The 18,565-nt window shown below is 41.6% G+C and overlaps 1 pseudogene; it reads left to right on the top strand.

Annotated features, from left to right (window-relative positions):
• The first annotated feature begins 578 nt into the window (after positions 1-578).
• On the top strand, positions 579-17,683 carry LOC119791819 (annotated as a pseudogene).
• Positions 17,684-18,565: the final 882 nt, after the last annotated feature.

The following is an 18,565-nucleotide window of genomic DNA, read 5'->3' as shown; positions in this document are numbered from 1 at the left end:
GAAGAAGGAGAGTTGGTGTCCGTGTTTGTTGCGGCACTGAGAAAATTGGCGGAATATTGCGAATTCGGTAACGTGCTAAATGACAAGTTGAGAGACAAGCTGGTGTGCTGCCTTAAAGATCAAGCAGCGCAAAAGAGATTGCTAGCCACTAAAAATTTAACATTGGACAAAGCTATCAGCATTAGCATTGAAAACAGACAAGACTACAAAAAAGGGAAGAAAAAAAGGCCAGTTCATACAGTAAAACAAGATGAACGGTCTAGTGAGTCGGATGAAGAGTTGGAGGTGAATGTACATACAATGAAAATAAATAAAGTGGATGCTGATGACGAGGGTTATTGGGCAAGGCCCCTGCTAGAAGGTCACCCCGTAAAAATGCAGATTGACACTGGATCCAAAGCATCCATTGTCTCAAAAAGGGTGTATAAAAGTCACCTACAACACTTGGCTTTGATGTCACTGTCCAAAGCGACAACCAGGTGAGGACCCTCCCTCTCTATGTAGCTAAGGGGGACTGTCCTTCCATCTTAGGCCGGGTCTGGTTGGAGAACCTAAAAGTAAATTGGCAAACAGTGAAGATGCTGTCTCCAAGCTCCAGTGAGCTAGCAGCTCTTTTACAGAGGAACCAAGACGTATTCAAAAGCGAGCTAGGCCTCATAAAAGACATCACTGCTAAGCTTAGTTTCAAAGCAGAGGCGAGACTGAAATTTCTTAAAGCCAGATCGGTGCCGTATGCCATACGCTCTAAGGTGGAAGTTGAACTTGATACCTTTGTTACTAGTGGCGTGCTGGAGCCAGTTGCTATTAGTGAGTGGGCTACGCCTATTGTTCCGGTGCCTAAAAGAAATGGGGACATCCGCATCTGTGGAGATTTCAAAGTGACGCTAGATCCTGTGCTAGCTCCTGAACAATATCCCTTTAAATCTTTTTGCTGGACTGAGTCATGGACAGAAATTTAGCAAAATAGATTTAAATCAGGCCTATTTGCAGATGTGCGTCGAAGAAGAGTCCCGAGAACTCCTCACTATAACAACACAAAAAGGCCTATTCAGATCCTTTCGGCATCACGTCAGCACCGGCCCATTTTCAGCGTGCCATGGACCAGATCCTCAGTGGTCTCCCTGGTGTACAATGCTACCTCGATGACATTTTGTGCACCGGAGCCACTGATGAAGAACATCTGCGCAATCTGGATGCAGTCCTCCAGCGGTTACAGGGCTACGGCCTCAGAGGGCGTAAGGATAAATGTGAATTTTTTAAGCCCTCAGTTGAGTATTTGGGGCATGTTATCGATGCTAAAGGATTACACACCACCCCGTCCAAGAGCCGCGCCATTGCTAATGCACTTCCATCCCAAAGTGTGGGTCAGCTATGCTCCTTCCTTGGATTACTCAACTATTATGGCCGGTTCATACCCAACTTAGCAACCATATTAAAGCCCCTGCACAGCCTTCTCTGCAAAGGAAAAGCCTGGAACTGGAGTGAGGCATGCCAGAAGGCCTTTCAGGAGGCAAAAGATACGTTGCTGAAGTTGGGGGTGCTCACACATTTTGACCCCTCCTTACCCATACAACTCGCTTGTGATGCTTCGCCCTATGGAGTGGGAGCGGTCAGTTCCCACATACTGCCTAATGGGGAAGAAAAACCTATCGCCTTTGCCTCACGAACATTGAACAAAGCAGAGTCTAATTATGCACAAATAGAGAGAGAGGCCCTGAGCATTATCTTTGGGGTGCTGCGTTTCCACCATTATCTGTATGGACGGCGGTTCACTCTCCTTACTGATCACAGGACCCTCACTACAATCCTGGGACCACATTGAGGCATACCGTCATTGGCTGATAGCCGAATGCAGTGCTGGGCCATGCTGTTATCAGCTCATTCATATGAGATCGAATATCGCAAGGCAGACCAACACCAAAATGCTGATGGGTTATCCAGGCTTCCACTACCTGTTACCAAACCAGAAACCAACTGTGAAGAGGTTTTCTACTTCAGCCAGGTGGAAGGGGCACCTGTCACAGCTGCACAGGTAAAGAGGGCAACGCGCACTGATCCGGTGTTGACAGGGGTCACAGATATGATGACAAAGGGCCATTTCGTCAGCGATGCTCCAGGTTTTCATCTTTACCTGTCCAGGAAAACGGAACTATCGATACAGTCGGGGTGTTTGCTGTGGGGAAGGAGGGTGGTCATTCCACCAACACTACACAAGACAATTCTGCAACAATTACATGCCGGCCATAGTGGATTCATGTGCATGAAGGAATTGGCAAGGAGTTTCTTTTGGTGGCCAGGAGTGGACAGAGAAATCGAGAACGTAGCAAAGTGCTGCCACACATGCCAGAGGGCCCAAAACATTCCACCGCTAGCGCCCCTACACCCCTGGAAGTTTCCTGAAGAACCATGGCAGCGAATACACGTAGATTTTGCGGGACCAATTCAATTCAATTCAGTTTATTTATAGAGCGCCATATTCACAACACATGTCATCTCAAGGCACTTTACAGTTCAACCAGATCATACAGTGAAATTGATACAAAGTTCTCTAAGGAAAACCAGTTGATTGTATCGATTCATTGACTCAAATACAATCCCTCACACTAAGCATGCTTGTAGCGACAGTGGAGAGGAAAAACTCCCTTTGAACAGGAAGAAACCTCCAGCAGAACCAGGCTCAGTGTGAGCTGCCATCTGCCGAGGCCGACTGGGGTTCAAGGAGACGGAAGCAGAGACATAAAAAGCAGCTGTAAAAGGCGGCCCCGTCCAGGAAACACACAGCCAGGCAGACGAGCTCCAAGGCAGCTTCCATGCCAGAGGACGAAGAGAGCACATCCACCCAGTCACAGGACCACACTGGAAAACAGGCCGATCTCCAACATCTATAAACAAGAGTGTTGATGGAAGCAGCACAGCTGATGTTTCTTTCCAGGATGACGTCACAGCCAAACAGGAACAGACGAGGCAAAGCTACTCTGAGGAAAAGCAGAGAGAGCAGAAGGTTAGAGATTGAACTAACAGATTCTGCAGAATAGGAGAATAGAGAGAGAATGAAGCAGAATGATGAAATGGGGGTCCCTATGTCCTCCAGAAGTCTAAGCCTATAGCAGCTTAACTATAGAGATAGCTCAGGATAACCTGAGCCACCCTAACTATAAGCTTTATCAAAAAGAAAAGTTTTAAGCCTAGCCTTAAAAGTAGACAGGGTGTCTGCCTCACGGACTAAAATTGGTAGTTGGTTCCACAGGAGAGGAGCCTGATAACTAAAAGATCTGCCTCCCATTCTATTTTTAGAAATTCTAAGAACCACTAGTAAACCTGCAGCTTGAGAGCGAAGTGCTCTGTTAGGAACATAAGGAACAATCAGATCTCTGATATAAGATGGAGCTTGGCCATTTAAGGCTTTATAAGTGAGAAGGAGGATTTTAAATTCTATTCTGGATTTAACAGGAAGCCAATGAAGAGAAGCCAGGATAGGAGAGATGTGATCTCTCTTTTTAATTTTCATCAGAACTCTGGCTGCAGCATTTTGGATCAGCTGAAGGCTTTTAACTACAGTTTGTGGACTTCCTGATAGTAAAGAATTACAATAGTCCAGCCTTGAAGTAACAAATGCATGGACTAGTTTCTCAGCATCACCCCTGGACAGAAGATTTCTAATTTTTGCAATATTCCTCAGATGAAAGAAGGAAATTCTAGAAAACTCTTTGATATGGGTTTTAAATGACAGGTCCTGATCAAAAATAACACCAAGATTTTTTACTTTATTATCTGAAATCAGTTTAATCCCATCCAAATGAAGTGACTGGCTAATCAGCTTCTTTTTCAAAGACTCTGGTCCAAAGACTATAACTTCTGTTTTGTCTGCATTCAGAAGCAGAAAGTTAAGAGTCATCCAGGTTTTTATGTCTTCAAGACATGCCTGTAATCTATGTAATGGGTTAGCTTCATCTGGATTTATAGACAGATATAGCTGAGTATCATCAGCATAACAGTGAAAATTAATCCCATGCTGTCTAATAACTCTACCGATTGGGAGCATGTATAAAGTAAAGAGAATTGGTCCTAGCACTGATCCCTGTGGTACTCCACAGGTAACCTTTGAGCATGTTGAAGATCTATCATTAACATGAACAAACTGAATTCGATAAGATAGATAAGATTTAAACCAGTCTAGTGCTGTTCCTTTAATTCCAACAAAATATTCAAGTCTTTCTAAAAGAATATTATGATCAACTGGATCAAATGCAGCACTTAGATCCAACAGGACGAGCACAGATACAAGTCCATTATCTGAGGCCATGAGAATATCATTAGTGACTTTCACCAGAGCTGTTTCTGTGCTATGATGAGCTCTAAAGCCAGACTGAAACTCTTCAAAAAGTTCATTATGGTGTAAGTGATCGCAAACTTGTTTGGCAACTACTTTCTCAAGAATTTTGGATAAGAAAGGAAGATTGGATATAGGTCTGTAATTGACCAAGTCATCTGGGTCAAGAGACGGTTTCTTAAGCAGAGGTTTAATTACAGCAACCTTAAAAGCTTTAGGTACATATCCCTGTAACAGAGACAGATTAATCACATCTAAGATGGAGGAGCAGATCAAAGGGATTACCTCCTTAAATAACCTGGTTGGAACTGGATCTAACATACAAGTTGAAGGCTTAGATGAAGACAATAATTTTGCTAATTCAGGAAGTTCAACTGGATCAAAGCAGTCTAAACCCGGTTCAGATTCCATGACTACCTCAGGTACAATCACGGATAGGGGAGTGCTTATGATCTTATTTTTAATAAGATCAATCTTATTTATAAAGAATCCCATAAAATCATTGCTGCTAAGAGCAGGTGGAATGGACGGTTCAACAGAGCTATGGCTCTGGGTGAGTTTGGCAACTGTACCAAAAAGAAATCTAGGATTATTCTTATTCTCCTCTATTAATGAGGAGAATTATGATGCTCTTGCTTTACAAAGGGTCCTCTTATACAGCAGTAAACCATTTTTCCAGACTAGGAAGGACTCCCGCAGGCCTGTGGAGCGATATTTTCTCTCCAGTTTCCTAGCATTTTGCTTCAAAGTACGCAGCTCTGCATTAAACCAAGGAGCAAGCTTTCTATTTTTAATGGTTTTCATTTTCAAAAGAGCTGCATTGTCTAAGGCAGTACGCAGAGAACTAGCAACCCCATCAACAAAATCATCAACCTGTGAAGGGGAATAAGCTATGCTTTTGCACTCTGCAGCACTGCTCAGCGACACAGAGGAGAGAGAAAGTGAAGCAGATTCTTTAAAATTTATAACTGCACTATCTGATAAAGATCTACTAAAATGTAACCTTCTTTTGGGGGAGGAGAACTCTGTTAAAGTAATCCTGAAGGTTATTAGAAAGTGGTCAGAGAGGACAGGGTTCTGAGGAAATACTATTATTTCTTCACATTCTATGCCGTATGTCAGCACAAGATCCAAAGTATGAAGATGAGAATGTGTGGGACTATTCACATTTTGAACAAAGCCAATAGTGTCTAAGATAGCATTAAAGGCTGCTCTTAAGCTATCGCCTTCAATGTCAGCATGGATGTTAAAATCTCCCACTATGATGACCCTGTCAGTATTTAATACCAAATCAGAAAGGATCTCTGAAAACTCATCTAAAAATTCAGAGTAAGGACCTGGTGGACGATACAAAGTTACAAAAAGAAGAGGTTTTCTTGCCTTGAAATTTGGATCAGGGAAATGAAGGGTTAAATGTTCAAAAGAGTTGTAGGTATTAACTGTTTTGGTAGTAATCAGTAAGTCAGACTGGAAGATTGTTGCTACTCCTCCTCCTCGCCCAGAACTTCTGGGTATGTGAAAATTTAAGTAGCTTGAAGGAGTTGCCTCATTTATGCTCACATAATCCTCTTGCTGCAGCCAGGTTTCTGTAAGGCAACACAAGTCAATGTGATTATCACAAATCAAGTCATTAACTAGCAGACTTTTAGAGGAAAGCGATCTTATGTTAAACAGACCGCATTTAATTGTTTTAACTTTTTCCCCAATTGGAGTTATTTTGATTTTAATTAGATTATCATGATTTACTCCTTTGGGAATATTTGCTAATTTATTCGATTTTGGTCGTGGGCAAGACACTGTCTGGATGGAGTAAAGAGTGGGTAACAGTAGAGAAGCTGCAGAGATGTGTGTTAAACTACAACTCTGCTTCCTGGTCTGCACCATGGGTGGTCAGGGTTTTGGAGTACTAATAAATTGTTAGGGTTTATTATTTATACATCATGTGCACTGTTAATTTGTTAGTCAGATTAGACAGAGCAGAAGGCCTTCCTTCACATTGTGGATGTCGTGGTGTGTACGGAGGTCATCTAATCAAGACAGCCTTCGTGTCTTTAAGAATACTCAGGATATGGGCACATCTTGGAGCCGGACTGATAGGAGAGAGCTACTGTATCTGTAACCCTGAGACAGAGAGGCAACCTGCATGGAGTTCAAGACATGGATGGCGTGTCAGTTTCTGATACGGACAGCTAAGCATCCACATGATGCAACACATAGACTCACAAGGTATAAGAAGCAGGTGATGACCTTGTTCGGGGCTCAAACTTTGCCGGACGCTTGCGGACGTGATTTTTGAGACCACAGCTGTGCATAGCTCGAAGCATTTTTCTCTGTCCTGTAACGACCTGATCTGGAATAAACTCTGTTACTTTTTTACTCCTGTTTTTATAGTCCTTTTTTATATGGTTTTAACGAGTTTTGAGTTAAGAGTAGTAAATAACTTGCTCCCAGGAAAAGAACCGTGTGAGGAGGCCCCGGGGCGCTACAGCCTTTACTTCCAAGGGGACAAATCCTTCTCACTTTAACAAATTGGTGTTTCCGCCCGTGACCTGGAAGCAAAACAACAGAGCCACCGATGGAAAAAGCTCCACAGCCTGCGGCCGAAACAACTGATAAGGTGAGGAGATTCCTTATTACAAAATATCTCCAGTGTTTTTACTGTTAAAACACTTTGGCTGTGTTGTGATTTTCTGAAGTGAGCTGAAGCTTTTTATGCAAAAGAGGACAGAGAAATTGCTCAGAGTGATTTTAGTTTTTTGTTTTTGCGTTTTTTTTTTGTTGTATTTGTTTTTTTTTTTTTTACATTGCGAACGTGTACACATTAAAAAAAAAAAAGAAAAAAAGGAGAGAGAGAGAGGAAGAAAGTCGAGGGAGAGAGAGGAAGAAAGTCGTGCGTTCTGCTGTGGGTAGAGGTTGAAAGTCCGACTGAAGGAACCCTGCGCAAACACCTTCAAAAATTATACTGCTCACTAGGATAAGTTGGTTGGAGAGCCCAACGGTTTCTGCATGCAGAAAGGGACGGTGATTTTATTCCCGGTCTGCCTGCAGACACGAAAGATGCACTTCTGAAAACAGACGCACAGACAACCAGTCACATAGCCGGCTAGAGTTTGCCAGTATACCTCCCATAAGGACATTTACGAAAAACCGAGACTGGTGGCGGGGGTCAGGGTTAAACGGACCGTTGGGGGCATTTTTTCTCTTTCCTTCTCTTCTCTTATAAAAGGAAAGAGAGAAACGATAAAATAATCCCCATAAAACATATTAGGCCGACGCCCGAATTAGGCAACTTGTTTGTCTAATTCCATAATTGGTGGAATGAACTAGGCGGAACTATATCTAAATCTTTTTTCTTTTCTCTAAATTTCCTTTCTTTTTTCCTTTTCACTGACGGACGTATTTCTTTGACGGACGCGCTTCCTTAGCAGAAAAGCGGCTCGCTGAAGTTTATAGGTAAAAAGTTTAAAGCACCGAGGGATCTCACGTAAGACGTCGAGGTCCAATTTTATACACTGTGTGAACGGAAGGTGTGAAAGATGGATGCATGTGGACTAGAAATTGAATCCAGAAACACCTCGTTAAAAGCGAGTCTGGATAAAGGGAGAAATATGATCATGGCGAGTTATCCATTGAAGGATGCAGAACACCACATTAGAAAATTTGATGAATGGGTTGAAAAAATGAGAGAAGATGGAGTGTTTGGGGAATTAGAGGGGCCCCCTCCAAACACTTTACAACGTGGTTTTTATTTGGATACGCTAAAAGATAGATTGTCACAAGCTCGTGAAAAAATGGCTGGTGCTGGTGTGTTCGGACGAGACAAACACCAGAAGGAAGAAACAAAACTTTTGGATCTGATTAGACAAACCAAGTTCAATTTTAGTAACTATTTTTCTGACAAGGATTCTGAACAGAAACAGGTGGAGCAAAACGGGGCTCAGGGAGGTGAGCAGGCACTCGACACTTCAGAGGTAAAGAAAAACCTTTCATGAGTACATCTAATATTGCAGAAACAGAGCCTATTATGGACCCCAGTCCACACCAAGGTGTCAGAGAAATGTTTCGTAAGGCTGGTGATGCAATGTTTCCATCAAACCCATGTGTGCAGATGCCTGTTATGGAGTTGCGTGAAGGTCAGATAAATTGTGAAATAAGGCCTACAGAGGAAGAATTGGGACAAGAGGTACGAAAAGAGTTTCAGATGCAAGATTTAATAGAGGAGGCGGTAAATAAAGCATTTCAGCATTTCAGTTCCTATTGTTATGAAAATGTCGATGTTTCTGTGATTTTTGGAGGTGAACCTTGGAAAGGAAAGCTTAAAATATAAGAGGTTGATATATTTACAATTTACGATGTCTTGAAATTAACATTTTAAAGGTAAGAAGATCAATTAGTACATTTTCAGTGCGGTAAACCCCGGCCCAACATTGAGCTCCAGAAGGTGGATCACACAGAGCAGCCCTTCACTTAGAGGCAGGAGAGAAAAGGAAAAGAAGACACAGAGAGACTGAGTGCACACAGGGCCGATCACAGCAGAAGCAGGGCCCAGGAGTCTAGAAGCAGTTTTTACCTTAAAGACATCTACCAATTACTACACCAGAATGGTATTGTAATCTGCATTTAGAGTGACTGATTCAGGAGCTTATATTTGAAAATGTTAGACCACACAAGCTAAGTTTGTCAAACTGTAGCAAAGTGAATATAAATTAAACACTGATCACTGAGGATACTCTAAGGTGGATTAAATGGATCTTTACTCAGTCAACTGTTCAAAATAGAGTGGGTTACATCAAATAGATAAATTAGGAAGGTTGAGTTCAGTGGATAAAAGAGAGGCAGACAGCAGTAGATGAAATGGAGGGTGAGTTTGATAGAGAAGGGGAGAAATGGGCAAAGAATATTGAAGTGCGGGTTCAGTAAGAATTAGAGAAAGGAAGTCAATGCAGCAATACTAGGGAGGCCGGGATCCCACTATTTGTTTAGTTATGGAGGTAGTTTTTGAGAAATTTCCAGCAGCAGTGATAGTTATTTTGATTGAGGGCAGCAACTGTCCTTTTATGGTTGATACGGGGGCCAGATACAGCACCCTGAATCTTTATGTGCCCACCTGCCAAAAAACTACACAGGTAATGGGATTTTCAGGAGAAAAACAAAACATACCACTTTTTCAGAACCCCTTAGAGGTGTTCTCATAGTTGAAAATTCAAACATGTCATTTTTGGGGGACGCTTAGAATTAAAAATCATTGGGTGTGAAAACTTATTTTGGTGTCTAACGTGAGCAAATAAATCTTGGCGTTCCATTAATGTGCACATAGAGTTTAACAAGGATCCTAAAATGAGGCTGAAAAGCACTGGTGCAGAGGTCTTAAGACCGGACTGGTGAAAAGATTATGATTTTTGTTTAAATTGGGAAAATTCCTCTAAGAAGATAAAATCTAAATTGATACTGATGGATTAAACAAACTTTATGTGGCCAATGTCTGTCTGTCTGTCCTAAATGTGGAATGCATGTGAGGTAGAATGTGTGTGGTGAAGTTGGGAATGATTAAGAATATTTTTTGATGTGACATTAACATGATTTGCATTTTTACAGGACTGAGAAGGAGCACTGGGGGCATAACAGAAGAGTAATCGTATCAAACATGTTGCTCAGGGGCCCCACCTATGAGAGGCCCTGACAAGACCAGAGCAGGTTGCTGTTGTAAGGTGTGAGGTAATTTTTGGGTGTGGAGTGCAGCTGAGATACTGTAGATTAGTAGATTATAGATTAGAAAAATAATTAAATATATAAGTAATTATCCAGAAAGAAGCAGAATGGGTGTTTTTACTTTTTGGGAAACTAAAATCTCAGACGAGGGCATTACATGATTTTAATTTAAAGGTGGTTTCATTTTCAATCATTAGAATTGCATTAGAGATTGATTAGTTTCATTTTTCTCTCATTAGGATTTTATTAGTGATTGATTAGGGACAGGATAAATCACACTTCGAGCTGGAACTGGACACAGCATATGGCCAAGATACCCGCAGGAGCTCAGCAGATCAGCGGGGTCAACTTTTATAAACAAGGCTGGAGAGTTAAGAACAATTTCAGTGTGACCTGACCCTGGGTTTTTTCAGCCTTCAGTTTTTTATCTATAATTATTTTTATCTGTGTATTATGCCGTTTGGAAACTGCCTAGGCACAAACTGATTCATTTGAATCTCTAATCATTACTAACACTAACACTTTTCACTGTTCATCTGGGCCTTACCTTCTTTGCATGACGTGTTAGAGTCTACTACCTTTACAAATTTCTGTGAATTAAGTGATTAACTATTGACTAATTGATGAACTGTTTGATTGCTTTTTCCTGGTAACAAACCAGAGGGGTCATTTACTTTTTCCCTGCTTGTAGAGAGTGACAGTGCGGCTGTCAGGGAGCAGGCATGATTATTCAGAGGCCCATTTAAGGAGGATCAGGAGATCGTTTTGCTTAAACATGTTCCTTTTTTTTTTCTTTTTCAGGCTGTGTTTGTAACAATCCTTAAATGTTAACATTTTTTCTTCCAGGACAGGCTGACAAAAGTCTCATCCTTCATTGTGTTTTGTTTAAGATGTGCATTAACCCTTATTTTCCCAACAGCTGCAGAAGTTCTGGCATGTGAAATGGACAACTTGGCTGAGAGTGACTAGAGCAAGAGAGAGAGGGGGGTTCAGATAGTTGAAAACTTTTTGATAGGAGGATTTGAATAGGTTCGAACTGACTGGACTGACTTGGTTAGTAACTGGACTGGATCGGAACCATGGATTAGGACATTAGAGAGATGGTGTGAGAACGCAGCATGCCAGAGACAGGGTGTAGAGATTGTGGCTGCATGTTTTGTTCCCGGCTGAAGGCCATTCTGGTGAGCTCTGGGTTTGTTTTAATTCCTCTCTGGTTCTGATATGACCTATGAGGTACAGATTGATGTGGTGGTTTGAAGCTCACAGACTTTTGTTGGGGTGGAACATTAAGAGCAGTCATGCTGACAGAGGCATTTAACGAATGACACGATGAACCAACAACTATTTGGAGAAGTCGGAGGCACCACTGGGGTTTTTGTTGTCTTACATGTTTGTCCTTGTTTGTGTCTGTATGATTGTTTGTTTTTTCTGTTTGTTTACTAACATCTTAGCCTTTATGGAAAAAAAAAAAAGACGTGGCACGCATGTTAAATTTTTTTGAATAGTTTTGACTACACTACGGATGGGAATGTTTCAAAATGAACAATGGATCTTTTTTGTTTGGAGAGACATTGGACACTTTCTTTCTTGAGTCGCAGGATGGATTAACCTACAAGGGGCACAGAGACTAACTTTGCTCCTAAACTACAGAAGGAGGGATGGTTTGCAGCTGCTGAGATGCGAACATTAAGGAAATGACTGGATGCCCACTGCTTTGGACGAGAAAAGAACACTGGCAGTGATGGGTTGATGGAAGGTCATGGGATCATCGGACAAGACGGATGAAAAAAGATAAGTGAACTGACACACCAGATTTCTTATTCACAATGAAAAATTATGGGCAACTTATTTTAAACCTGTTTATTAATACAGATCTATGAATATGAATAATATTTTAGCTTTACGGGGATCAACAGGTAGATGTAATATCTTTCTGAACAACGCGGCAGTAGTTTGGGGATTATTATTATTATTGCTTTATTTATTTATTTTCTTAAAGAGAAATATCAGAAGCGATGGCAACAACATAGAATATAAATTATAGGAGTAACTTTACCGACAGATTTTAAATGGTCTGCTAAATTTTCTTTATATCATCAGGGGGTGGAGTATTCTTAAATAGAGGAATAAAAAAGAGGATTTAGAGATGTTTTACTATGTGATAAATTAGACTGGGTTTTTTGATAAATAGTTTGGTCAGTTATTAATTAGCATAATATTATTAAAGGGACAACAAGTTGAAACTTTAACTTTTGGGAATGGTAAAGTTGCATCAACCAAATGCAATTTAGGGGAAATTATAACATTTTAGGAGCAAATGTTTAAAGCAAATGATGGTTTCTTTTCAACATAAGCAATAAAGATGAAGACTTAATGAGTTAATGAGCTTATGGCGTTTCAATATCAGGCCCAGGGACTAAAACTTCACTATTTATTTTTTATTTTTATTCTTATTTTATTTGTTTTGATTAATATTATTTGTTTTTTGTTTTTTTTTTGTTTTTTTGTTTGGTTTTTTACTGCGAGCAGAGTTATAAATAGCATTTGAGGGGCTATATACAATTTGGGGGATGGGTAACCATACTTTTAATGCATGAAGCAATAAGAACACCTGACTTTACTTCACTAGAGCTGCAATTAATACTTTAGAGGGGATGCACACTTTAGTGTTTAGTTTATTTGAGATAACACATATGAGAAGAGATTATGTTTCCTGCACATTTTTGGATCTGGTCAGGGGTCCAGATATGAAAACCATTGACTGGTTCTGGGGATGTTGGAACAGATTTTCTTTTTTCTTGTTTTTATTTTGTTCTTTGTTTTTGTTTTGTTTGTTTTTTCTCATCGGAGCACTGCTTTTTGGAGAATATTTTAAATGGACTATAGCTGGACACTTTGCATAGAGGGGGTGCAGTCGAATTCAACACCTTCAGGAACTGTGTACTGCTGAGTTTTGGGAACGCAGCAGCAAGTCAGAGTACAATCCTGTGCTCTGAGCAGATGAACAATTCAATATGACATTTCCTCTTGAAGGGAGGAACACCTTTGACGCACTGTTTCCTTCTACCTCTATGTGATACTGCTGATGACACAGGTAAAGACTTATCCTTCAGGGGGTGTGGGGACACATGGCCCCAAGACTCTTATGGTTCAAAGCTGCTGTGGTAACAGAGGGAAACCTGATGGACTTGTCCGAACATCGAACTTTTTTGCATGTTGGAGAGGATCACTGCTCCAAGAAACACTTTTTCTTCCAAACCAGTAGCGGGATGGCTCCTGACCAGTTTCCCACGTATAGATCCACTCACATAGACACACACACATACTGTCACGTAACAACACGCCCACACACGGTTAACGACTGGAAGAACACAAGGATCCACATGGGAATGAGGTTTTCTTTCATGCACTAACATTCACGGATACAAGGTCTGGTGGGGGAGTTTTTAATAGGGGGAATCTGCGCCAAGCTGGGTTTTTTCCTTAGAGATTAAAGAACTTCTAATAATTTTCTGGGGAGGGTGTAGCAGTAAACTAAAATGCAGTTACAAGTTTAGACGAAACTAAAACTTAATATGCTATGATGTAGAAATGGTTTTAAAATTCATTTATTTAATCCATGAATTGAGTGTTACAATGTGTAAAAAAGGGTTAAATGTTTTCTAAGTATTTACAGGTTCCTTGAATTAGATTATATTAGTTGCAGTGATTTTGAGCTTATATGAACAAAAAATGATGAGCTGAAACATCCATAGGATGTTCAGGCTGAATACATACTGGTATAAATAACTTTCAACTGCCAGGCATTGAAAGGTAGGTTATGTTAAATGTTTAATGTTTTTGGGGATTTCTTTTTTATTTATTTTTATTTTTTGTTTTTTTGAATAGACACTGAAATAATCTGCTGAAAAAACACAGAGTCCATGGATAATTAATTTAAATGTAGTCAGTTTAATGGTGATTTAAGGGATAAAGGGAAAGTAATTGTGGATAAGAATATCTGGTTGTGACTGCACTTAGATTTTGAGTGAATAAAGACTTGCTCATTAAAGACATTGCTTATCGTGATAAGAACACTGACTGCACTCTCTGTGTGTCGAAGGATCCCGGAGGAAAGGATTGTTGAACTGTGATGAGAACCACCACATGGATTCAGCATCTATCTGCCATTGGACTGCATGGAGACCAAAGTGGCTGTGGAGGAGGCCATACGAGACTCTGATTGATCAATTAGATTGATGAGTGATAGAGACACTGAAAGAATCCATCATCATCAGTGATATTCATCATTTGTTTTTAACTCGGACCAGGATAATTCTTTATTTTACCTAATTGTGATGTATATGTTTTGATTTATTTTGATTTGGTTTTGATGAAAATCATGGAGACATTTTGCTCCAGACCCACCAAGATCACGTTTTATGCCACTTTTTCTTTGATGTAGGAAGACTCTGAACCTTACAGGTTCTTTAAGTAGTTGGTAATGATAATTATCAGATTCAAAACGGGGTTTTCTTGCTCAGATTGGCCGAGAGTGGGATTTTCCCCGGGGTCACCCCGGTTTTTACTACCTTTTAGAGAGGGTAGCGTTTTCCGGTGGAGAACGGCCCAACCTGTCCTGTGATGTCCCCTACTGTGACTGAATGATTGGTAAAGTTGAATAGATGGTTTATCCATGAGGAGCGGTCACATTTAGGAGGCCTCCAGGTGGGAGTGAGAGTAGATGAATTTGGCCTTATTAGATTTATAGGCTTAGGTTATCTAGTCTAAGGTAACTTAAAATAATGTGCGCATAGGAAACTAAAACAGCTTTCCTTTAATTAGTTGACACCCAAATTGTAGTTAAATGCTGAAACTGTGGTCTTGAGTGAGAACATTTGGTCTGTGAAGCTTTGATTGTGATTACTTTTGATCCCTAATTAACGATACATGACTAATTATAGATGCTCTCTGGGTCACCCGGTCCTTCAAAGATGTGTCGCTTCTTGTGTTTTTAAGTTACCTGTAAAAACGGTAACTTATCAGGGGGAGTTGTTAGGGTTTATTATTTATACATCATGTGCACTGTTAATTTGTTAGTCAGATTAGACAGAGCAGAAGGCCTTCCTTCACATTGTGGATGTCGTGGTGTGTACGGAGGTCATCTAATCAAGACAGCCTTCGTGTCTTTAAGAATACTCAGGATATGGGCACATCTTGGAGCCGGACTGATAGGAGAGAGCTACTGTATCTGTAACCCTGAGACAGAGAGGCAACCTGCATGGAGTTCAAGACATGGATGGCGTGTCAGTTTCTGATACGGACAGCTAAGCATCCACATGATGCAACACATAGACTCACAAGGTATAAGAAGCAGGTGATGACCTTGTTCGGGGCTCAAACTTTGCCGGACGCTTGCGGACGTGATTTTTGAGACCACAGCTGTGCATAGCTCGAAGCATTTTTCTCTGTCTTGTAACGACCTGATCTGGAATAAACTCTGTTACTTTTTTACTCCTGTTTTTATAGTCCTTTTTTATATGGTTTTAACGAGTTTTGAGTTAAGAGTAGTAAATAACTTGCTCCCAGGAAAAGAACCGTGTGAGGAGGCCCCGGGGCGCTACAGCCTTTACTTCCAAGGGGACAAATCCTTCTCACTTTAACAAAATGTAAACAGATTCATAGAAAGAAGAGCTGCACCATCCAAAGTGGGATGGATGCCGTCTCTCCGAATCAGACCAGGCTTTCCCCAAAAGGATTGCCAATTATTAATGTAGCCCACGTTGTTTTTAGGACACCACCTAGACAACCAGCGGTTGAATGACGACATGCGGCTAAACATGTCATCACTGGTTAGATCAGGGAGGGGACCAGAGAAAATTATGGAGTCCGACATTTTTTTGGCAAACTTACACACCGAAGCAACACTAATTTTAGTGACCTCCGATCGGCGTAACCGGGTGTCATTACCACCAGCGTGAATAACAATCTTACTGTATTTAACCTTATCCTTAGCCAGTAGTTTCAGGTAGGATTTGATGTCGCCCGTTCTGGCCCCCGGCAAACATTTGACTATGGTCCCTGGTGTCTCTAATGCCACGTTTCTGACTATGGAGCTGCCAATCACCAGAGTGGGCTTCTCAGTGGGTGTGTCACTGAGTGGGGAAAACCGGTTAGAAACGTGAACGGGTTGGTGGTGACCAGTGGGCAGAGATCCACGACTACGTTTTCTGCGTACAGTTACTCAATCGCCTGGCTGCTCAGGCACTTTTGGAGGACAGCGACGTGGGGGGCCTACTTTAACTCCTGGATGTTCTACAGCCTGAAGCCTGGATTCTAACTCTGACACCCTCGCCTCCAAAGCTACAAAAATACTACACTTATTACACATCCCATTATCACTAAAGGAGGCAGAGGAATAACTGAACATCTGACACAGAGAGCAGGAGAGAGGAGAGGAAGAAGGAAGAGTTGGAAAAGAGTCAAGGGAGGGAGAGAGAGAAGCCATAGCAATGCTAAGCTAGCGCTAGCCTAGGCTAGCTACTCCTTGCTATCAGAAATAAAACCGTGTGAAACTGACAAGTGCTTAGTAGAAAAGTGCAGCAGAAGGTGCTATGTTTTAAAGTAGTCAGTTAGAGTTACTTAGATACAGAGATATCACAGAGAACATAACTTAACTTCAGATGGAGTTCCTCTGGACAGCTGCAACAGCTGCACACTCAGTTAATCCAAACAGGAAGTGAAAGGGCAGATGCTACTGGTTGCCGTGGACGGCCACAGCAAATGGCCTGAAGTGGCAGTCATGAAATCCACCACGGCAGTCAAAACAATTGAGAAGTTAGGGGAAATGTTCAGCCGTTTTGGTTGTCCCATGCAGTTGATAATGGGCCTCAGCTGGTGTCAGAATTAAAGACTGCTTTCTTGCAGGCAAATGGTATGCAGCACATCAAATCGGCCCCTTTTCATCCAGCTACTAATGGGTTAGCTGAAAGGTTTGTCCAAACCCTGAAACACGCACTGAAGACCTCTGAGGGGCAGGGCTCTTTTCACCAGCGGCTGCACCGGTTTCTGTTAAATTACAGAAGTACCCCCCACACCACCACCAAGGCCTCTCCAGCATCCCTGATGTTCAAGAGGGATCTGCGTACTCACTTTGATCTACTTAAGCCCACTGCTGTAAAACACACTGTTCAGAAGCAACAAGAGAAAGAGATCCAGCAACGCCGGCAGACCAAAGAAAGAAACTTCTCTGCGGGTGACCATGTGCTTGCCAGAAACTACAGTGCTGGTCCACAGTGGGTGCCAGCAACCATTGTGGCACAGACTGGTCCGGTCTCATACACCCTTCAGACGGCTGATGGTCGCGTGTGGAGAAGGCATGTCGATCGACTCATACAGAGCGCAGCACCAGCACCAACACTGCCACCCATGGTTGACTGTGGGGAGGTCCTGGAGGATGATGGGTTGGACACTGTGGCAGCGCCTGGGGGTAGCCCTGTTTTGGAAGAGGCTGTACCTGCTCCTCTGCCAGAGGGGCAGATGGGGTCATTGCCCCCACACCCGGTGGTACAAACTGAGTTCACGAAAGGCAGTCTACCTGAGCCTCCCTGTGAGCGGCGATATCCAGAAAGAGAGCGAAGGCCTCCCAAATGCATGGACTTATGAAATCTTTAGCACGGCACCCCCAAACATCTGGGTCAGAATAACACCCAGGGGGGCCGCAACGGGTGCGGCAGTCTACCCTCACCCGTAGGTTTTGTTTGTGTATGCTTGTGCATTTGTTAAAAAAAAAAAAAAGAAAAAAAAGGGGGCTTATATAGTTTATACAGATTCGGTTACAGCCCCATGTTACTGTCATTTTATTATTTTTGTTGATATATAATTTTGATTTATGACACCTTGTGTTATAGGGACTTCTATTCTAAGAGGGGAGGAAATGTTATGTTTTGCTAAGAATGTCCCCCTTTGCTTACCATAGATTATTCTGGGAAGAATGGGTAACTCTGATGTTGTTGTTGTTAGCCTGTGAAGCTAATTAAAGTTACGTCGAGCATACTCCTGCCTCCGGAGCCGTTATTGCCTTTATGAAGTGGGATAAAATATAACAGGACAGATCAAAGCACAACTAGTTTGGATTTCAATTTGCCCTCATAGTGACAAGATGGAGAGAAGAAGAGTTAAACAAAGTTATCCTCTCTGATGAATCCGACTGATTCCATCATGATCTGCTGGACTTACAGCACAGTTTTCTTTATTAATATCAATCTTTTTATTAACCAGAGAAACCGTTTTAGGAGGACAAGAAAAGTTGCTCTATTAATTAACTTTTATTGATTGATTGTTAGATTTTGCCTCCAAAACACCTTGGTAGCTTTTCAAACTGCTGATTGTGTCCAAATAGCTTCAAATATGCTGAAATCTATTTGATGCCATGTTCTATAGTTGGCTTTGGATGAGTTTTCTCTTGTTTAACACAAACAATGTTAAGTTGTTTTAGTATTTTTAGGTCTTATGTTCCATCTTGTGCTCCATATTTAGTTTTCCTGG

This window comes from Cyprinodon tularosa, unplaced genomic scaffold (genome assembly GCF_016077235.1).
Source record: "Cyprinodon tularosa strain WSP-4 unplaced genomic scaffold, ASM1607723v1 ctg1107, whole genome shotgun sequence".
Taxonomy (NCBI): domain Eukaryota; kingdom Metazoa; phylum Chordata; class Actinopteri; order Cyprinodontiformes; family Cyprinodontidae; genus Cyprinodon; species Cyprinodon tularosa.
This window is presented reverse-complemented; position numbering and strand designations above follow the sequence as displayed.